The 23,555-nt window shown below is 39.8% G+C and overlaps 1 long non-coding RNA gene across 1 annotated transcript in view; it reads right to left on the bottom strand.

The window, feature by feature from the left end:
* Positions 1 to 3,159: 3,159 nt before the first annotated feature.
* The window catches only part of LOC135183312 (uncharacterized), a 59,347-nt gene continuing 38,951 nt past the window's right edge, over positions 3,160 to 23,555 (bottom strand). Inside the window, exons 2-3 of the long non-coding RNA XR_010305503.1 lie at positions 15,323 to 15,459; positions 3,160 to 3,448 (exon numbers count right to left, since the gene is read on the bottom strand). This is a non-coding gene — a long non-coding RNA (uncharacterized LOC135183312). The remainder of the gene's footprint in view (positions 3,449 to 15,322; positions 15,460 to 23,555) is intronic.

The following is a 23,555-nucleotide window of genomic DNA, read 5'->3' on the forward strand; positions in this document are numbered from 1 at the left end:
CACACACAACTCCCCTCTCTGTCCAGGTCTCTCCGGATGGCCGCACAGCCTTCAGCTGTATCAGCCAAGCCTCCCAGCTTGGGATTGTCAGCAAACTTGCTGAGCAGACACTCTGTGCCCTCATCAGCGGCATTGATGAAGATGTTGAACAGGACTGGCCCCAGCACTGATCCCTGGGGACACCACTAGTCACAACTCTCCAGCTGTACCTGGCACCATTGATCACCACCCACTGAACTCTATCTTGCAATCAGTTCCTAACCCACCTCACTGTATCACGGCAGGGGAGGTGGAACTAGATGGTCTTTGAAGTCCCCTCTATCCTAAACCGGACTGTGAATCCATGAACAAATTACTAACTTTGATCGATTATTGTTTCAAAGAACAGAAGGTAGACATCACTTTAATATTGAATTGCAGTGTATATATTTATTGGCAAATGCTGCCTTTCTGATAATTATTACCATGATCCCTCAGCTCCCTGGCTGCTTGAGTTTTTATTAACCAAGTGTGATAGTTTAAGTCTGTATTGGAAATTAATAATTGGTTATGAATTGTGACCATTAATTTCTGTATGAATATTATTTTTTATTAATAATATTTTAAAAATCAGGGGGAAATCCCTGAGGTTCTTTAGATTTTCAGTCAACAAGTAGCAATTGCATAGAATTAAGCAGTTTAAACAATCAGAACTTGGAAAACTATAACGTGAGAACTAATGCCTATGCAGTCTGGCATTCACTCCAGCATAGACTCAAGATGCCTTTGGCCCTGAGCAAGTCTCCTGTATGAAAGATGCTTTCAAACTCCCAATGATTCCAGGGTAAAATACGAATATTTCAAGCAAAGGGGGAAGGAGATGCTGCTAAGCCACTAGTGTGAGCCTGTTAAGGAGCTGCAATTGAGGAGATGCTCGCTGCAGACAAAGGCACGATGCAGAAAGGCTAACTGCAGACAGGCAGAACGTGGAAAGGCAGATCACAGAAAGGCTAATGTAGAAAGGCACAGTTTCTAAATAGTCCCCTTTATATACTCGATTTTGAAATCAAACTGGCCCACAGGCACTGGTACCATTGCTCTGGCCAATGAATTCAAAGCTTCCTGCCTCCTTTGACTAAGCAGGCACAGTGAGGGCAGCACAAGACACCTGACATGAGGTGCTAAGCCCCCTGGCCCTCAAGGCTTTGCTGGGGCCAAACCATTATTATTTGCTCATCTACTCACTCCTAGACCCCTGCACGACAGAATGAGGAGAACCAGGGTTAAACCTGCCCGACAGGATTTATACCCTACCAAGACAAAGTCATACTGGAAAATTCCAGTAAGAGAAATCTGACTTTCCTGAAAGTTCAGTGCAGAATCTGAATGAGCAAGGCATTGGTAGTGAAAGAATAACAATGATAAAGTCTGTATCATTCATTGGCTTGCTAAGAGGTATAAAAAGCCAATGTATAAATAATTTTCTTCTCTTGGCTTTTGGGCACTGAATCTGTTTGCTGATCCTTAGCCTCAATAACTCCTCCACCAACAGTTTCCAGATAACACATGAGCTTTGCTGGTTGTTTCCTACCTAGGGAGAGAGAGAGGCATTGACCCCTTCTGGGCTTTTCTCTGTCCGGGAGGGGGAGATTTGATTTCTGTATTATTCCTAAATTGCACATAATTGTAAATACATGTAAATACCTTTAGTATATCAGCTGGCAAATTGAGCTTTGCTGTAATATATAGCTTTATCATACTTCCGAGCCATCTGAGATAGTCTGACAAACTTTAAGAGGGCTGGGGGAGAGGTGTAAGTTCCCAACCCACCACACCAAGCATTACTCAGCACAGAGAAGCCAAGCTTTTAAGAGCTGATTTATAAAGTCTAGAGGCTTTGGTACTAGGAATCTTCAAGGACAGCTAGGTCTAATTGAGCACAGGTGGAGCTACAGCTACAAAATGAGTAATGTACCAAGTGGAATGGTAGCCCTGAACAGTGCAACATGATGGGTAATTAAACACAAGTGCATGTCAGCTTTTTTCTGAGGATTGTGAGGTAACAGTCACAGCTCTTCTTTTATCTGACTCATTCCTTATATCATTCTGCTTTGCAGTACTGAAAGAGCAAGCACTCTGAAGTCACCTGAGTGAGAAACTAGGTATCTTATATTGTTTAACATGCGTTTTTCTGAAGCATGCAAACATCTTGTCTTTTAGAGGAGCACATCTGTACAGAATTGCTGCTGACAAGACCTCATGGGAATATCTAGTCAGAGAAATATATTTCCCCAATATGATTTCACATGATCTGATAGAGATTCACCCTACTTCCATAATTTACTCTCAATAAATCTCTATAGACACCATAAGCCAAATAGTGTGCCTGTGCAAAAAGACTATTCATGTGGTTTGTAAATACCCATAGACATTAAGTAGTATAATAACTGTTATCAGAGACATATTAAAGATAAAATAGACATCTATTTTTCTGTTTCTTTTACACTGATCAGCAAAGCAAATTTCCTAAAGTGTCTAAATGGGTATGGCAGAACTGAATTAAGCAAATACCAATATAAACTGTGAAGCTACTTCTCAAGCTATATTTTGGCTGACCTTTATGGTTTAATTTGTAGCACTGGAGCATATCCAGTGTCAGATGAAGACCTGGTTAAATAGTTGTCTACAAATGTTGGACAACATTTTTAGATGTGAGTTTTCAGGATGGGAATCAAATGCATTCATATTTTATTATATATGGGACAATTCTGACATTTGCATCACGTATTTCAGCTCCCAAACATGAATATTGCTGCCTTGAGGTATCAAGATATAAAAGGTAGTGCTGGTATTTTCTTTCTGGATTTGTGTATTTTTAATTTAGAATGTGTTTCCTTTTATGCAATCAGATCTGTAGCTAACAAACAAGTTGCAGCAATTTAACTTAGTGAATAGCTATCAAGGATGTGAGCATTAATGTGTTTTCTAGCAAATGCTGGTACTTCTCATTATAATGTCATTATCATTTTAGAAAAGCTCATCTGGCTTTTCAAAGATGACTTTTGTAATTTAATTTAATCTGAAGGTGCATATCTGCTTCATGATTTGAGATGAGAGTGGAAATGTAAAAAAAAAAACACACACCCTGCAGACATAAAGTGATCTAAATAATGAGGTTGGTGAGAATGATGCATATCTAATTTTTATTTTGTCCTCTTATTTTCAGTAATAGCCATCACAAATGCCACAGAAAAATGCCAAGTGCTACATTATATCTTTTCCCATAACAAATAAATAATCAACATTTATGAATTGGGTCTAACAGATTCCAAGAACAATCTCTTTCCTGTAATTCTTTTCTAAGTAGAAAAATAGAAACCTTTGGTAAGGTTCCTGTATCACCCTGAGATTGCTGTGAGGCTATAAATCTCTCAAATGAAAATTTCTTCATACCTCGAAGAACAGCTACCTGGAAAAAAACACTGTTGTGAAAATGACCTTCTGTCAAGGATACACTCAGAAAGATTTCTCTACTTGCACGTAACAGGCAAGTCTTTCACTTTATATATGAAGAGCTTTAGATGATCTATCACTTCAGAGAGTGAGGCAAGTCCAAATCAAAACTTCCCTTCCATGGTTCAAAAGAGATGTATTCTAAGACTTCCTGCTCTGTTCCTCACCTCACCCTTAATGCTTTCTTTGTCTAAGTAAACTTTGTCCAAAGCTTTTATTTTCTTGCTTTATTGATTTCCTATTAAATAAAAAAGAGGGTTGGGGAGGATGGGAGGGAAGAAACGGAAAAAACCCAGATGCATAAACCCAAGAATAAGATATTTCCTACTGCTGCCAACACAGTACTAGACTTCATGGATTTTCAAAGGTTCAGATGTGATATTTGTATTCTTCTGAGTGAAGAACTCAATCACAATATGATTTTGTGGAAATTAGAAATACATTCATCTAAGATCATAAAACTTTACTCTCTTGATTGCTTATGCATCTGGTAGGGGTTGGTCTCTTCTCCCAGGCAACCAGCAATAGAACAAGGGGACACAGTCTTAAGCTGTGCCGGGGGGAAGTCTAGGCTGGATGTTAGGAGGAAGGTCTTGCCAGAGAGAGTGATTGGCATTGGAATGGGCTGCCCAGGGAGGTGGTGGAGTCACTGTCCCTGGTGGTGTTCAAGTAAAGCCTGGCTGAGGCACTTAGTGCCATGGTCTAGTTGACTGGCTAGGGCTGGGTGCTAGGTTGGACTGGATGATCTTGGTCTCTTGCAACCTGGTTGATTCTATGATTCAATGATTCTGAAAAAAGGCAGGAAACTCTTGAAAATTATATTTGGTAAAGTTAAAAAAAGGAAAGAAGACAGACAATCCAGTTCTCTCACAAAATGTAGCATTCAAAATAATGATCCTTTAAGGCAATTAGTCAGAAGGACCGTATGACTTTGTGAAAGGTGGCTGAATTTATTGATTCCAGAAAAACATGAAGGGGAGGTTTTAATTGCTATTGTATTCTTCTCAACGCTAGAGAAGACAGAAACTGGTTAGATTTTTATCTCTGAGTAAATTACAGTCAGAAGATCCAGGCAAAAAGTATCTCATAAATAACATCTTCGGAAGAGTCTATTTGTAAGGCCTAATTAAGTCCTGTCCCTTTTGCTAGATTTCTGTAACATGGGGAAGTATTTTGATAAGAAATATTACACAGAGAAAGCAAACTAACTTACACCTCTTATGTTTTGTTTGATCTGCATGCAGACTACAGCAGTTCTGAGACATATCAACTAATGCATTAAAAATTAATTTGCAAATAATTTTCAACAAACTTACAACACACTTATTACTAATTTACTTATTATTACAATCTAACTTCACCAAATTGCCCTGTTGTTTTTTTCTGGAACAGAATAGTAAGCCAGCTACAGAATGCAGGTGAGTAGTAGTTCTGAGTCAGCCAGGACAGCTAACTTGAGTTGGTTTACAGGTGTATCCCGTATTATGAGCAGCACACAGTATAATGGCACAATTTTTATGAGGACAAGGTGCATTCTTGTTTGGGCTTATCCTCAGCCTGCTCTTCTTCTTTCTGCTCTTGAGAACTACCTTCTTGTTTAGTGTGAATCCATTACCTTAGTTGGACTGAATATAACTTTGTATTCAAGTTTGTATGAGCTCGTAATATTTCATTACGTCTTTTCATTCCATCCTGTGGATCTTCTCTCCACTTCCTATCTCCCTTCTCTGCTAGGCAGGGGTCTTCTGGTTATAGAGCAACTGCTATAATTTAGCTCCAGACACAGACTAAAAGCTAGACAAGTACCTATACACAGTTTTCATAAGAACAAAAAAAAAAAAATGCTGTAAGTTAACAGATCTTTATCTTTACTAAACAACAAATAGGGTCACTACAAGCTTTCTGAGTAGTAAGAAGTCATAAATGGAAATCAACTTAAATCAAAGGTCCTATATTTAGTATTTAATCTACAAACTTCTGCAAAGCTTTTCAACAGGATCAAGAGACATAATCTGACCAAGTAGTTGGTATGACAAACTAATATTACAAAGATTTGAAAGATAGATGAAACTCCTCACTAATGTGTGCCCCTTCTGTATCTAATTTCCACCAGTAGAGAGAAACTGTTCAGGGCTGCATCCTTATGATAGGATTGGACTCTGATACAGTTTTTACATTGGACTTCTACATCAGCACTTCTTGCCTATACTCTGCATGGTCAACACCAGGATGATCAGAGATGCACTCACATTTCCAGTACAACCTAATTCTGTCTTGTGACTCCAGGACTATATGCTGACAGACTAGCGTAATTTAAGATCAGATCATGTGTGGACTTGTCTTGCAAGAACTCAAAACTTGCCTTGATTTGATCTTTTACTATCTGCTTCCTCAAATCCACCTTGCAGTTGTTTCTGTTGCGATAGTTACTTCCTTGATTTCTTGCAGATATTTAATGGCTGCCCAAAATAGCTGCTATATTTCTCCTAGCTCTGTTGCCTTTAGTATCGGTAACACCAGTCTTTTTCATTCCTACTGTGTAAATAGTTATACTGCAGTAAATGTCTCTCCACATTTTGCCTGCATTTGGGCTTAACTATAGCAGTTAATTTATTACCTGATGATCTCTCTCCAGCAGAGAGAAGAGATCAGGAGAATGAAGGAAGACCCACAGACAGAAATGAAAAAGAACCTAGTGAAACGGCCAAACTGATACTGATGTCAGCACAAAGTATATATACTTATACCCAGCCCAGCAAAGGTACAGCAGTCACACTAAATGAAAAGGCAATCTTCAACAGCAGAAGGAACAGAAGCAGCCCGAGGAGAAGCCCAAATAGGACACTCAAGCAGGAAGCTCCCCTCTCCTCTGCAGACTTCCCCCTTCATGCTGTGTCTGGTGCTTATGGTCTGGGATACACCTATAGCCAACTTAGATCAGCTGTCCTGGTTGACTCAGAACTTCTAATGGGCTGCAGCCCACGAAGGGATTCTGTTCCAGCAAAACCAGGGAAATATCTCAGTATAAGGCACTTCTAGACCCTTCTGCATGAACTGCCACAAATAAATATAGATTTTTATGAAGCAGATCAAATTCAAGGTGCATAGTAATTGTGCCAATCTACCAATGCACAGCACAAGAACAATTTCTTGCATCATGTCTCATAACGACATCACAGCTCAAAGGGAGACTTAGGCTGTGAAACTTTTTTAGTTCTCAGCACTTTAGTTGATTTGATGCACATAGATCTCAAGCAGTTCTTCAGCTGAGGGGAAAAATACTGCAATGGCTAAGGAACAAAAGAGAAGGAGGTTGTAGCCAGGTGGGGGTTGGTCCCTCCTCCCAGGCAACAGAACAAGGGGACACAGTCGCAAGCTGCACCCGGGCAGGTTTAGGCTGGACGTAAGAAGTTCTTCACAGAAAGAGTGATTGCCCATTGGAATGGGCTGCCCAGGGAGGTCGTGGAGTCACCCCCCCGGAGGTGTTTAAAAGGAGACTGGATGAGGCACCTAGTTGATTCGTTGGACTCTATGATCATGAAGATCTTTTCCAACCTGGTTAATTCTGTGATCTGGTTTAGAAACATCTGAGAATATTAAATCCATACAGAGTGGCCACACTTTATTAAGTAGTGTGACAATCCCGTTTGCCAAGTTTGTCAATATGCTCTGCATTTATGTTTTAATGTTCTTATTACATTATATCAGCTAGTATACAAAGGAAAAAAAATAAAAAGAGTAATCAGAATCATACTACTTAGATTCTACTTTAAGCAATTCCATATTCATTCTGTGGGTTGATTAGCTCCCTGGCTAAGAGCTTTGCTAAAAATAGGAGTGGGAATTAGCAGAAAAGTGATTCAGGAAAAGAAACAACTAACACCACCACCCAGCCACTCCCTTTTCCCCCCAAGCTTTAGAATAGCTGTTTTAGCTCAGATAAAAGGCTGAATAAAACCCCACCAGTGTCCTATGATTAAGTAAGTCCAGGTCTGCCCAGTCCTAGTCCCCTTCTCTGTTATCTACCAATCCTTCCGGAGTCTAAGTAAGCCTCCAGGTTTCTGTTAAAATTTCTTTGATTACACCTATGCCCTCTGCTTGCCACTGGTGCTGCCTCTTCTTTCACACGCTCTTGAGCATTATAGCCTCACTCTGCAATACTGTCATTAGAAGTGAATTAAAAAATACTCTGTGGGCTATTTTGAACTGCTACAGTATTTTCCATTTACTAGTGAAATTGCTGAATCTTTAGCATTGCATTATTTGTGTTTTCTGCCAGTCTGCTGTGTTCTGGAGCATGCTGTTCATTAATTTCATAACAATGAGTGTTTGAAAATTGCAGGTTACCTAGAAGCTTTAAAGAGTGCAGGTCACCCATATGTTAGACTGAGGAACATCACTGGGAGGACTGGACTCTGAATAATTGCTTCTCACTAGAAGCACTCTTTAGAAGCTCTGATGGCAGCTGCTTCCCACAGCTCTCCTCACTCTGTTCTTGTGGTTTCTGTGGCTATCCATTCTCCAAGCTCTCTCCTAGCAAGAGCAATGCAAGACTAAGGGAGCAACTCTTATGAAGTCTGAGGTTACCATGGTGAGTCCTGATAAATCAGACTAATTTAATCTGAAAGCAATTTCTCCAATGCAAATGTGGATTAATTTTGGTTTTCTCAGGTGAATGTTCTGGCACACATAGATGCACAGAAATAATCTGTAATATGCATTGTAGAGCAATCTTTTTATAGATGATCTTCCTCAAAATTGTCAGCGCTCCACAGTTCTCATGCCACTGCCTAATTGAAAGGCAATTTCAGTCAATACCTTAAGCAATGCAGGAGGAGAAAGAGGACTCTCAGAAGTTGAGGTGTTGCATCTCTGATTGTATATTAACATCTCTATTAGGCAGCTGAGATGTACACAGTCTGAGCTACCTGTACATACTTCAGTATTCAATTCTATTTCCATATACGTAAGGAAAGCCACTGAGGAAATTAAGCAAAGGATTCAATTAGGGAAGCCTAATCTAAAGAAAAATCTGACGTGCCAACATCTGCTGTACACTTTTCAATGTTCTTAGAAAGTCAATCAAAAATTACTGTCATCATTTTATATCTGGACAAACTGAAAGGGGCAAGTTAGACTGTACATGGTCTATTTCCCCTTATTCCTAGATCTTCCAGTTCAGAGCATTTCATCCTTTTGGTATCAGTGTCTCAGATGAAAAAACTTTCAGATGAATCCATGCCTACCTAGTTCTGAAGCCCTCCTCTGACATCTACCAATACTTTCTGATTCTACCCTAGTCTTGAGAGTTCTGTATTTCCTTGACTTGCTCTTGCCACAGCATGAATGCTGCCTCTTCCTTCTCTCTGCTCTCATTTATAGTCATGCTGGTGCTGAAGCCAGAATAAGGAGCCTGTTGAGATGTGCCGGATTTTGTCCAGGGTCACTTCAGTACCTCTGCACTGAAGAGAGAGAACAGTGCAGAGGCCCTGACACCAACTCTGCACAGAGCCAGCACTAACACATGCAGCTTATTGCTTGGAGTATCTCAGGGGGAGCATCAACTCGGCAGAAACAACCTTCCTAGATCACATGATTTTCTTTTGTAGGCTTTCATATTTACACAACGATAATAACTGTAGACGAAACTGTGCAAAGTAGGCAGTAGATCTTCCAGTAAAATATCTGCTACACGTCAACAATATGTTTGTTAGCCATATCTAAAGACACTAGAATGTCATGATTTTATACCATATGTAAACAACATTGTGAGAGTATGAGCTTTGGAGGAGACTTCTCATACAATACAACTTGCAATACAATTATTTGCCTCTAAGAAGGATGTAGCTTTCCATACAAAGACTTTAAGAACCTAAAGCCTGCAGAAAAAGAGAGGTTTCCTTCTGCTGCTTGTATATTACAAAATTTCACAAAGAAGTACCTGACCTTGCCATGCGAATGAAAAATGTCATCAGTGCAGCTGGAGAAATTACTTTTAACAACTAAACTGTGTAATTCAGACAAAATCAATAGCTTCCAGAATAAATGTTTCCAAGCTATTAACTTGCAGGTAATTAAAACTCCAAACTGTGAACAGTTACTCCCACAGAGTACCACATGTAAGATTATAAACTGAGTTTATACAACAAACCTTCTGTTTTATCTACTTGTGAGCATCAAATTAAAACCACCATACAGTGCACACAGCTCTGTATGATTTATATCAACAAATCTACTACTATGATGCTTCAGAAAATGAAAAGGCAGTAGCAACTATGTCATCCTTTCCACACACCAGCCTGTTTTAGATGAGTGTTATATATCTTTTCAAGGTATCTGGAAACTAAATGAAAGGGAGCACGGAATAGATGTCTGATGGATGACTTATCTGGCATTTAACTTTGTAGGGGGAAAACAAGCTAGTTTATGCTTAGCTCCAGGTCTCAATGGGAAACATAAAGATCGATTGAGTAGTATAATGAGTCCTACCTGCAGGAGAGGATGAGGATACTGTTAAGAATTTGTGGACTCCATCAGTAGCAAAGGGTGGAACAGTGAAATAGATAATTGTGGCAACAGCAGGAGATGAGTCTGTTTTACTCAGAAGGCAAAACTGGGCTCACTGAGCCATTCACACTAAGAAAGGAGCACAGATGGCTTATTGACACATTTATCAAGCGCTCCAGTGACAGGGTAGCAACTTTTAGGCAACAATGAGATTTATATTTCTGGAAAGCATTTCAGTAAGGATCTGTTTAATTTTCACCAAATTCATCCACGTATCTGTGCAGGCAAGTGTCACTTCCTTCAGTTAGTATAACTGAAGGCAAGAGGACCTATAAGTCACACTCTACTCGATACTAAAATGCTAACTTAAAACTCTTATTGCTTCCCACCACTGTAAATCTCACCAGCATTAAGAGGAGTTTTGGGGGGGGGGTGGGAAATGAAAAGAAGACTATTTGATAGGGAGAAATTCTTTCATTATTTCAACTCTGGAACACACAAAGAAGAACAGAATTGAGTCATCCCAAGATACCCCAGATAAATGTCATTCCAGTTTGGATAAACTGCTAAAGAAATACTACATTTGTCACAAGCCAGATCAGAGTACTTGATAAACTAAAAGGCTTACTAGAGTTTTGTATCATATAACAGAAAGCATAATCTTTTTAAACAGTCACTATCAGCAGCTGTACTTACCTGGCACCTTCACATTACCAATGCTGAAGATTCTTTACTATGAAGCTTGAGCATATATTGATTTTTTTTTTAAATCATCTTTCTAGAAGAGTTCACCTTTGGGATAAGTTGTAGTTTATGTGAAAATAGTGATTATGTAAAGTGATTTCTTTCTCATTTTCAGTCAAACTGCCAAACATTTTTGCACTGCAGTGTTGAAAAGAATAGCACAATAGAAGACTGGAACAAGAGGAGAATAGCAAGGAGCTCTGCTGTACTGCAGCACCTCACAGTTCGTACTTGGTCTTTGTTCTACAGAAAATTCCACTTCATCCTTTTGTTAACTGATCCACAGAGGTTTACAAATTAAAATGGCCCTTGGAGAAGAGGTACATTTCTTTTACTTCATGAGTTGAAAGACTGATTTTTTTTTTCTATTACTTACAAATTCCTCAGACTGATCAAATCACTTTTATGTTTACTCTGTATTTGCATACTCTTTCCATAGGGAACTGGTTACAAATACTCAAAACCTGTAATATATTGCATAAATATTGTATGTCAGCAGTTTCCTGGTTTCTCAGATGAATGAATGTTTGAAGCAACTAAAAAATCCTCTTTTTCAAGCTGAAATATTCTGCAGATATTCCTCCATGTAGCACTAACATTCATTTATGTGAATGTTTCTGCCAGCAAAATCCTATTCCTCTGTATTTGGTTTGGCTGAGCTGGAGTTCATTCTCCTCAAAGCATCTTTCTAGAGCTGTGCTTTGCAGTGCTGTAAGCTGGGTGCTGATGACACACCGATGTTGTGACTACTGCTGAGCTTTTCCAACATTTCTCCACCCCAAGAATCTGAGAGGATACAGCCAAGCCAGCTGACCCAAACCAGCCAAAGGAATATTCCATTCCATATGATGTCAGCTCAGATATAAGAACAAAGTGAAAGAAGGAAGCATAGGGAAATTTGCCCATGGCATCTGTGCTCTAGGGGACCAATTATGCATAAAGAGCCCTGCTTCCCCAAGACCTATCATCATCTTGCTGATGGGAATAGAGGTTAACATCTCTGTCTGCTATTGCTTCCACACATTCTATCACTTGTGCTTATCATTATTATTAAATTACTTCTATCTTACCACTGAATTCTGTTATGGTTTCCCCTCTCCCCTGTCCATCTAAGAATGGGAGTGGTAAGAGAGGCTTTGGTGGCCATTTGGCCCCCAGCCAGCACCAAACCATCACATCTTTGAACATCAATATAAATCAAATGCAAATAAAGTACAAGGTCAGTTTAAACTAGCTTGCCCTAAACTCTAACTACAGAACATGCAAATTTAAAACATTACAACTGTCTATTTGATATCACTTCTGATACCAGCATGGGGCTGTAAACATATATGCCAGTAGAAAAATGTACTTCAGGATATGTAAAAAGAAGACAATCATGCTCCTGATGCCAACCAAAACAGAACTCCCACAGAAGGATGTGATGATGCAAGTTGCAGGCTGCAGGGAATGTCTCAGCCTCTCCCTGGTAGCAGGGGGTTCTGCATGGTGTGATCAGGTAGATGAGCAGATGATCTGTTCAGCCAAGCAGCACAACTACAAGGCAAGGTTGAAAGACCACAAGACAGACTTGAAAGCCTTAGAAGCACCAGGATTGCTGAGGATGAGATTGACTGCTGAATCCAGGCTCTGCTTGCTCTGAAGAAGAGTCAGGAACACCCACTAAAAAGTACTGAGAGTCAAGTACCCCTCTTAGTTCATTGCCTTTGTTCTGGTGGGGGAACAATAAGGAAAAGAGGGAACAGAGGCAAGTCCATGGTCAAGGCAGCAAGCAAACTCCTGCCTTGCCCACCTCCCCCTACTTCTTTGACAGGGACCAATGGCAAAAAGTTCCTGCCCAGCATGGCAATGTGTTGCCTCAGTTATTCCTCCAACCTAAAAGTGACTTGTAATTTCAAAATCTCATTTTCTTCCTGGAACCACACTCTGAAGAAATTGTCCCTATTTCCTCTAATATTATGGTAGACATTTTAAAGTGGCCATTTTTTAACATCAAGGTTAGTGTTAGCTTATCACAAGAATGATTTTTCTGTGAATGCAAAACTCTGGATATTAGTCTAACCTCCCACATAAATGAGAATTTAATCCTTTCACATTAGCTACACTACCACTCTTCTTTGCAGGGCACTTGTCTCTCAAGACACGTTGTATGAGCAGAGAGAATATTGTTCTATATGAGCTGGAATCATAATTTGTCTATTCTTGGGTATTTTGGTTAGCAAAACACACTGATCTGTAGGCTTTTAAAGACTAAATTACATTACTTCAGAAGCATCTGTATATAGGAACATAAAGCCATGCTGGCTCACTGTCTGCTGCCCATCTAAGCCAAGATAGTACTACCATAGTGCAGACTCATCATAACTGTTACTATAACATCATGCTCTACAATACAGGTCACATTTGAGTAAAGGCTAAGCCAGCCCACATTAAAATAGGTGTGCTCAAGTGTGCCAAAGACAAAGACAGACCCTATGTTTCTCACAACATGCAGTTAAACAGAAGCTTTTCTTCCTCTTTCTTGCTCTGAGCTTAAGACTTATCAGGCAGATATATCTTTCACAGGATATTAGGGGTTGGAAGCCACCCAAGGAGATCATCAAGTCCTTACCAGCTACTTAATTGCATCTTTCCCTTGACTGGATGCCTACTTATATAAACACTAAAAACATTGGTAAGTAGATTAGAACAGCACAGAATCACAGAACTGTCAGGGCTGGAAGTGACCTCAAATGTCATCCAATTCCAAGCCCTCTGCCATGGGCAGGGACACCTGATGTGGGTTGGGAATTTGCCTCCTCCCTCTTGGAATCGCCAGGCTAACTCAGATGGCTAGAAGTTAATTACATTTACAGCCTGGCACATATTTACAAGCATACATCTACAATACATACAGATATTTATGATTATATAGAAGTAATACAGAAAATCAAAACTTCTCCCACTCAGTGAGACCATAGGAATTTTGGTTTCCATGACCATGAGAAGAACCAAATACTATTAAAATTTAGTGGCCAAGGGTGGTGAGAGTTCTGAATACCAAAATTAATAAACAATATTAATTTTGGAAAAATACCATCTTGCATCAATTATTTTTCCCTTCATTAACACATGCAGACAGACCACATTCTGTTTTGACTTTGCAAGGTAGCTGGAGGGGAAGGGAGAGAAAGTGAGCAGGTTGGTTGTGTACAGCCTCTCTCCAGGCTTTGTGTACAGAGGGTGGGGAGAGAAAAATCCAAACTACAACTTATCTGTCCAAAGTTTCTTCTAGGGGAAGTCCCAGCAACTTTATGAGAAAGAATTCTTATAACTTGTTTCTTATTTCTATGATAGACTTTTTTTTTTTTAAAGAAAAGAAATCTCCTGAGTTTGTTTATTCTGTTGTTCTTCTAAATATTACACCAAAGTCAGTGAAATCACTTTCTCTTGCAGAGGAGTTTAATGGGTTTGAGAGGACCTTTGGGGAATAGGAGATACCTGTCAAACTCCTTTAACAGAGTATGCAGCAATTTTTCTCATAATCATTTTTTTTCCCAAGCTATATATTTAACTAAATCTTCATGTGGTTCCCTGCTTACTTACATTCAGGAACATGAAAAAGACATCATCCACAATTAGCATATAAATAAATATCTTGTGACATTTGCTCTATCTATCTGTATTGGTCTGATTTAGCTTCCTAGAGTCCAAAACACCTAACAGAGCAATACAATAATAGGATGCCTTCCTGTCTCCCTCTTTTGGAAAGAAAGGAATTAGATGTAGAGAGGAAAAAGGGGTAAAACACTGATTTTGTTTAGACACTGAAAGAAACCAGCAACCATCAGAATTTTCTGGACAATTCTGATGAACACTGAAGTGAAAACAACATACCTTCTCATATCCAAATGAAAAGAGAAAAAAAAATACAGCTAAGACATTTAATTGCTTGCTTCGGTGATACCAGGAGGCTTCTAGTGAGAAGTACAACTCCCTTGGAGTTTATCTTCTGTGGGTTCCTCTAAGGTCACCTAATAAGAGCTGTAGGTTAATGGATCCTCCAACTGATAGAGCTGTGAAGGAACCACTGATTGCTTTTCTCTGTTTCACTCATGTATTGTAATTTTCATTCTTTCATTTGTTTTAACTAAAAGGCTGAAGCAAAGGCTATCTCAAGAGGTAGAACACTGTAGTCTAAGTAAGCATAAACTATTAGTTTTAAGGACTTTTCCTGTTTTCAGAGCAAATTGCCACAATAGATTAACTTCACTGCTTTCGGTTGGAGCTTTTAGCATTCTGATGAAATTACAGCTATAAGCAAATAAATATCTCCTCAGCAATCTAAAGAGCTTTTTCCCTGGTGCATGCTGTGTCAGTTTAGTCTGTGACACAGAGTGAGAGCACATTTAACATGAAAGCAGTTATTCCTTCCCCTGAGCAAAGCCTCTATTATTTCATAGCTTGCTTGTTCCCAGTTGCCTTCCTTATATCACTTACACTACGTGTCTATCCCCTTGCAACAAATATGCAACATGATTGAAAATCTGAAAGTTAGGATTCAAACTTTCACAAATAGTAGCAAGATATTCAACCTTACCGTTATGGAACCTTCAGCTTAAGACTCTCATGGAGTGAAAGCTCACTGGAGTTAAAGGATTTCAACGTCTCTGAAGAATTAGGGAAAATTCTTTTGTGATTCTGCATACAGAAATTTAGACATCTCAGATCTGTAACCTGAAAGAAAGTGATAGAATAAGATATTTAGAGGGCATCTATATTATTATTGGATGAAACAAGTGATCCATATGCATATTAGATATTATTGCACTGAATTCAGTGGCCTTATATCACTTCTGAATTTGACAAGTAACCTTACCTGCCACTTAGAAAAATGTGAGTACTGAAGCTTTTGCAGTGTCATGACAGTGAACTGTTCAATGAAGATAGAAACTATGTGAAGTAAGACTTCTCTCTAAACCACACAGATATTTTAAAACATAATATATCAAAACTAGAGTGTTTTTAATGGAAAAGAAATGCTAGAAAACAGACCTAGTAATCTAAGGAATATCAGGATTATTTGGTCTACTTCTGTAGCTAGAATACAGAACAATTGTATAGATGTAAGTGCTTTGCAGGCAGAAACACTTCAAGCAGGACTTTGGCAGGGAATAATAAACAATTTTCAAGCTTTTGGTTTTTTGTTTGTTGGTTTGTTTTTTTTAAATAACTATGTAAAAGTTATTGAATGGCTACAGTAAGATAAAGTTGTAAGGATCAGACACAGATTTTTTTTTCACAGTTCCATAGGTTCAGACAAGGTTACTTCATTTATGGAATTTTTTCTTGACTTAATGAATGGTAACAATAAGGCTTAGTTGGGATTCTAAAGCCACATATTCTTCCTGATATTGATTTTAATGCAGGTATTCAGGTGAAAAGTGACACAATGAAAGAATCAGCTTTGTTGTGTGTAGTATTCCCATGATGTAAGGTTCATCACAATTAAACAGCAATTAAAGTAGATGTATTTTTTTTTACTTAGAAGAATATATCATACTTCTGATGTGATGAATGTATTGTATCCTTTTTCAAGTGACAGTAAAAAAATCTATGAATAAAAATGTTATTTCTTAGGGGTTATTCAATCAATTCTGCTGCAGTTTCTTAGGCAGAAATATTATATAACAGCCTCAGCACAAATCTGCAAAGATGTTAACATTTTTTCCCATGTTATTCTTCACATTGTGTTAATGGTTTCTCCAAATTAATGCTATTTTCAACTAGATAGATAATTGTAAAATTACCACTTGGGACTCAGCTTCTCTTGCACTCTATAAACACAATAGTAAAATTTCAGTCTTGAAGTTAATGGATTTTTTTCTTTATTTAAGGAAAAAAAAGGCTGACTGATAAATTCCCACTTGTGGATGTACAGAGACAGTCTGGTCACTTCTCTAAAAGTTTAGATATTTCTTAGCTGTCATACCTCTGGGCCACTGACAAAATATTAAATGCATATCCTCTGCTTTGTTCATCATCACAGATTACACTCATTTCTCACACAGCAAGAAAGGTCTGAATGTCATTATTTCTTTCTCCTCAATATCAGAATTAGAGAAATCTCCAAGAACTTAAAAAAAAACCCCAAAACTAACAGGTAAATGTGATACCTGTCCAATTCCAAAGTTATCCCCTGTGCTCCTATGAAGTCATTCCTATTAAGGCAGCAGCCATGGCTTGAACACTCAAGCTGAACGAGTGTGATGGTTTGGGTGTTCCCTGCACCCCACACTTTAGAAATCACCCAGACTAGACTCAGCCAGCTCTGGGAATATAAATGAAGCTATTTATTTACAGCTAGCACAATATACAAGCAGATATTTACAGTAGATATACAGTTTTATATACAGAAATATACAAAATAAAAGATAATACAGAAACACAACAGCCCTCCCAGAAACCTGAGTCCCCAGGAGGGGCTCTCAACCACCTCTGCACCTGCCCCTCTCAACCTTACCCCGGTCCCAAGGAAGAACAGAGGTTCAGCCAAGAGGTTAAGGAGCAGAAGGTGAGGTTAGGGAGATGCAGCTCAGTCAGAAGCTCAGCCAGAGAGCGAGACAAAATGGCAAGAGTGTTATCTAATGTTTTCATTTCTTCTTCAGCAAGACTCTGAGGGAAGCAGACATCACCACTGTTTTCCTTTCACAGCCTATGATCTAGTTCTTCTCACCAAAACATTCTACCCTGCTTCAAGCTAGCACAATCAGTTACTCTGTCATTTTATTGACCAATATCTGCAGTTACATAGTGCATGTTAGGTTTTACTCAGCTGCAGAACACAGAATGAAAAAACAAAACAAAACAAAACACTACTGCAACTTCCAGTTCCTGTTGCATAGGAACTATGGATGATTTGGTAGATTTTCCTTTGGTGATAACTGGGGCAGGTTAATTATGCAGCATGTATCAATGCTGCAGATGAAAAGATATCAGGTGAAACATGTTTTGCCTTCTGTTTCTGGTTTGATGCATTCTCCTATAATTTGAAGAGCATTTATTTTTCCATATAAATTAGCAGACATTTTTAGCTGTGTATTTTTTAGTATGGAGCATTAGAAAACATTTCCTGTCTCAATGCAATTGTTTCCATAAGGTAGGACAGTCCTTTTAAGATTGTTTGTGTGCAGGTTTTGTGACTGGAGGCTACATAATTTCAGTGTACAATCCTTGGGTTTGGAATTTGTTGCCTTGGGGCAGCAATGAAGCTAATGTGAGGTTCATATTTTCAGCAGAAGCTTTGTCTCAAGTTAAAAAATCATAGAATTATTGGGGTTGGGAAAGACCTTTAAGATCATTGAGTCCAAGCATTAAGCTAGAACTGTCAAGTCCAGTGCTAAACCATAGAATCATAGAATCAACCAGGTTGGAAGAGACCTCCAAGATCATCCAGTCCAACCTATCACCCAGCCCTAACCAATCCCTGAGCAACACATCTGCATGTCTTATAAATACCTCCAGAGATGGTGACTCAACCACTTTCCTGGGCAGACTGTTCCAATGTTTGACATCCTATTCAGTGAAGAAATATTCTCTAATGTGCTATGCCAACATTCTTCATAGAGATTTATAAAAGCTATTTCCTTTTAAATTGTCTAACAGTAGAAGTCCTATATGCCAAAGTCAGGTTATTTTTGTAGGTCCTTTAGACAGTAACTGCCCAAGGAGCTCAGACTTTCAGGATTTCATTCTATCATTTTCTGTTCAAAAAGACACAGTACTTTACAAGAAGTTTCCTTTTTACAAAGCACTGAAAAGAAGCCAAATAATTTTCCTCCATGACTAGAACAATAACAGAATATTGCTTATTGTCCAGTCAAGTCTTAGACCTACAGACCATTAGATGCCTTCAGGAAGCAGTTGCAACCTTCTACTATGTCTCAAAATGTTATTGCACATTTGGAGTCTTCAGGCAACAGGATTCACTGCTAACAGCTGGCATTGCGAGCTATGCGGAGATTGCAGTATCTGCAGTAAATACATCAGGGATTTTAAGATCCTAATTGGATCTGCTGCAATTTGAAAACTCCTATATGACTGAGAAGATGCAATGAATCATGCACATCTCTGCTTTTAGCACTCAGCAAGAATATTTATGACAGTGGCTACAAGTAAAATCATGAAGGACGTGCCACGGTCCTATCTCTGGATGATACATGTGTATACCTACTGGGAAACGCAATACAGGAGTGCATTTATCACCTTCCATGGCTTTGCACAGGTTTTGTCACATATAAAGGTAATAAAAACTGATGTGCACATTTAAATTAGGCCTCCTGCAAGTTTTCAGTCACATAACAAAATGTGCTATTAGGCAACTGGATTTACATAATGCTCAGTATATATGCTGAGGTGATTTTACACACAATTTTCAATGCATTTTTTAAGAGTTCAATTTCCATGTTTTATTAAGCTGAAGATGTGGTACATTTTTCAGTAGGGGCTGTAATGGAAAACTTGCCTACCAAAGAGCGGGGTCTGTCTTGACCACATCTTACAATGTAAGGATTAAAATCCTGCTGTTAGCAGTTCTAGCTCACCTTAATTAGGTTTTCTCTCTTCCACTAATTCCAGATAAATGTGGAATGTTACTCAGCTTCTAGATTAGCCTACTGTTTTCAACAGGCTTTCTTCCTGTACTTGGAAGCTTTATTGTTATGACACAATTGGTTTTAGAACCAAACATATCAGAACACTTAAGGATTTCTCTCAGAATCAGAGAATCAGCCAAGTTGGAAGAGACCTCCAAGATCATCCAGCCCAACCTAGCACCCAGCCCTAGCCAGTCAACCAGACCATGGCACTAAGTGCCTCAGCCAGGCTTTTCTTGAACACCTCCAGGGATGGTGACTCCACCACCTTCCTGGGCAGCCCATTCCAATCACTCTCTCTGTGAAGAACTTCCTCCTAACATCCAGCCTATATCTCCTCTGGCACAACTTGAGACTGTGTCCCCTTCTGTTGCTGGTTGTCTGGGAGAAGAGACCAACCCCACCTGGCTACAACCTCCCTTCAGGTAGTTATAGACAGCAATGAGGTCCCCCCTGAGTCTCCTCTTCTCCAGGCTAAACACCCCCAGCTCCCTCAGCCTCTCCTCACAGGGTTTGTGTTCCAGGCCTCTCACCATCTTTGTCACCCTTCTCTGGACACCTTCCAGTGTCTCAACAGCTCTCCTGAATTGAGTGGCTCAGAACTGGACACAGTACTCAAGGTATGGCCTGACGCCTTGTGATGACTGTTCACTTTAAGCCAGGTTCTTGAACTGAGAGTGTGTTGTGGTTTTTAAAGATAGCTGACAGAAATGAAGCTCTCAAATGAAATTGGAGAAAAAAAATACAGAATTCTATTTGGAGAGAGGTACAGAGAAGACATTACAAAGCAATTACTGCATCCCCCACAAACTCCCTTGAATTTTCCCCCAACAAAAAACTAAATCTATACTCCCCAGTGCTTCAATTCCACACCCCCCCCCCAATGCCTCCACCATCCAAGAGGCCTAAACACAAGCCTCTGGAGGCCCCAAGACAGGCCTACTGCTTACATGTTCTTCCCAATGAAGTGGCCCCTGCCAGACGCAGGACAGGAGGAGGAGGAAAGGAGCACGAGCTGACCTCGCTGTAAGTTTATAAGGAGATTGCAGAATTATGGGGTTGAATAACAATTTGCTAGTCCCCAGAGGACTTTTTTTAACCCTATAGTTACCAACCTGGGACACAGTGGGAAAAAAAGATGTTTGTTGGATTGTCACATTGCTATTCCACAGTGAACTTGCTGATCACTAGGACTCCAAGGGCTTTCTCTATGGAGCTGCTTTCCTGTAGGGCAGCCTCCAATCTGTTGTTATTCCTCCCCAGATGCAGGACCCTGCACTTGTCCTTAATGAACTTCATGTGGTTAGCCTTCACCCAGCTGTCAGCCTGGCTGCTGAAAGCACAGACTATACTCTCTTCCAGGAGGGGGTTACACTCACACCCCATTAGCAGATTGTCAGTTGCTTGAAAAAAGATGAGCATAAGGACGCATGCCTTTTCAGGTTATCTACCAAGGGCAGATGTGCTAATAAGCAACCTCAATATATCCCTACTATAATTGTTTCTGTGCTTTCCCTCCCTATGGGACACACATGGAAGCACAAATAAAATTAGGAGTCAGATTTACTCTCTAACCTGCAATCAAAAAATGCATACATTTATGCACCGGCAAAGATAATGACCAAAACTTTGCACACATGGCTTAGTGCCTCTCATCTTTAAGCAGGTTCCCAGATTACATTTGGCTTTCTGCCAAACACTGTACCATCCACATATAGCTCCAGCAGAACTGCAGAAAAACCTTCTAAGAAAAAAAAAAAAGCATCCTGACAGTAAGTATCAAGTTGTAGCAGAAATTAATAATTGGTTATGGTGGCCAAGAAAGCCAATGGCATCCTGGCCTGCATCAGGAACAGTGTGGCCAGTAGGACAAGGGAGGTTATTCTTCCCCGGTACTCAGCACTGGTCAGGTCACACCTTGAGTACTGTGTCCAGTTCTGGGCCCCTCAATTCAAGAGAGATGTTGAGGTGCTGGAACGTGTCCAGAGAAGGGCAACAAAGCTGGTGAGGGGCCTGGAACACAAACCCTGTGAGGAGAGGCTGAGGGAGCTGGGGGTGTTTAGCCTGCAGAAGAGGAGGCTCAGGGGGAACCTCATTGCTGTCTACAACTACCTGAAGGGACATTGTAGCCAGGTGGGGGTTGGCCTCTTCTCCCAGGCAACCACCAACAGAACAAGGGGACACAGTCTCAAGTTGTGCCGGGGGAGGTATAGGCTGGATGTTAGGAGGAAGTTGTTGGCAGAGAGAGTGATTGGCATTGGAATGGGCTGCCCAGGAAGGTGGTGGAGTCACCATCCCTGGAGGTGTTCAAAAAAAACCTTGGATGAGGCACTTAGTGCCATGGTCTGGTTGACTGGCTAGGGTGGGTGCTAGGTTGGAGTGGATGATCTTGGATGTCTCTTCCAACTTGGTTGATTCTATGATTAATATGCAAAACTTGGGGAAATTCCCTGAGGTTCTTTAGATTGTTTTGGTTGACAGGAAGCAATTGCACAGAATTAAACAGTTTAAACAATCAGAACTTGGAAAATAACAATGCAAAACCAGGAAAATTCCATCTATGCCTATGGAGTCTTGGCATTCACTCCAGTATATATCCTCATGACTCTTTGATCCCTGAGTAGGTCTCCTGTATGAAAGATGCTTTCAAATGCACAATGATCCCGGGCTAAAATACAAATATTTCAGGCAGAGGGAAGAAATGCTGCTAAGCTACTAGTGGGAGCTGCATACACATGGCTGTTTGTTAACCCGCTGTGAGTGACGAGAGATAGGAAGGCTGATGCAGACAAAGGCTCCTGTAGAAATGCTAAAGTAGAAAGGCACAGTTTCTACATCATCTCCCTTTACATACTTCATTTTGAAATCAAACTGGCCAATAGGCACTAGCAGCATTGTTCTGGCCAATGAATTCAAAGCTTCCTGCCTCCTTTGACTATGCAGGCACGGTGAGGGCAGCACAAGACACCCGACACGAGGTGCTAACTCCCCTAGCCCTCAAGGCTTTGCTGGGACAAAACCCTTATTTTTGCTCATCTACTGGCTCACAGACCCCACTTCGACAGGATGAGGAGAGCAAGAGTTAAACCTGCCTGGCAGGATTTATGCCCTACCAGGACATACAGGTGTTAAAAGTTTCATAACTGGATTTGTTGGTGATGCTGTAGAGCAGAAAATAAAGCAGAGTCCTGCTTTAAAAGGTCACCAGGATCCAAAGTGCCTCATTCTCAGTGGTTCAAATTTTACAAACTTTTAAATCCTTTGCCTACATAATACTACAAATATTTGACACTGCTTCTTAAGTTCCAGCTATAGATGAATGTGAGAAACAGAAACAGTAGCTAAAAAACTTTTCAAGTTAAGCTCAGAGCTTGTATTTTGTGTCATTTGCCCATTTTTCCTTACCAAAGCCCACTGCTCAAGAGCAATGGCTGTAGAGCTCGCAAGCTCCCAGACTGAGTTGACAAATATTTTGTAAGTGGGTAGATGAGGAGCAGAGGGACTCTTAAAACTGCTATTCAAATTCCATTCATTAGGCTTATCAGAATAAACTCAAGCTAAGGTATGAGCTCCCAGTAACCATGCATACAAAACTTAATTATATTCTTACTTGGTCTTGTGCTAGATTTCTTTATATACCACTACTCAAGAAACATAGAAATGAGTAAGCATAAGACACAGCTGAAATCGTAGGCTTGAATTGATTGCTTTCATATTATAGAAGCTTTTAATATGCTGCATATTTCATTTTAAAATTAAAACCAGAAAAATCTGCCAGGTGCAGAAAGGGGGAGAAAAGAGAGACAAGCCTAAAGACTGCCATGTCAAATTTCTGAAGCTGGGGAGCCATTTTCCTGTTTTATCCTTTTATTTATCCTGTATCTTGGAATTGCCAATAGCTTTCCTAAGCTCACAATGAATGAGACACACATCCTTAGCACTATAGCTTACATTTGCAGGTGCTGAAGTCGCACATGCCAGCTGGGCACATAAGGTCTAAATTATGCCTTTTTTTTTTTGCCAAGCTATTGTTTCCATGGGGCAATTACACAAACATCTTTCCATTTGCAATTGTAAAGTATAGAAGTGAGGGATATAGAGCTGTTATTGAAGACATAGCCTTTCTCTACAGGTGGCAGCATTCAAAATAAAAAACAAATCATCCTAAAAGTAGTTGTG

This window comes from Pogoniulus pusillus, chromosome 18, assembly GCF_015220805.1.
Source record: "Pogoniulus pusillus isolate bPogPus1 chromosome 18, bPogPus1.pri, whole genome shotgun sequence".
In the NCBI taxonomy this organism is placed as follows: domain Eukaryota; kingdom Metazoa; phylum Chordata; class Aves; order Piciformes; family Lybiidae; genus Pogoniulus; species Pogoniulus pusillus.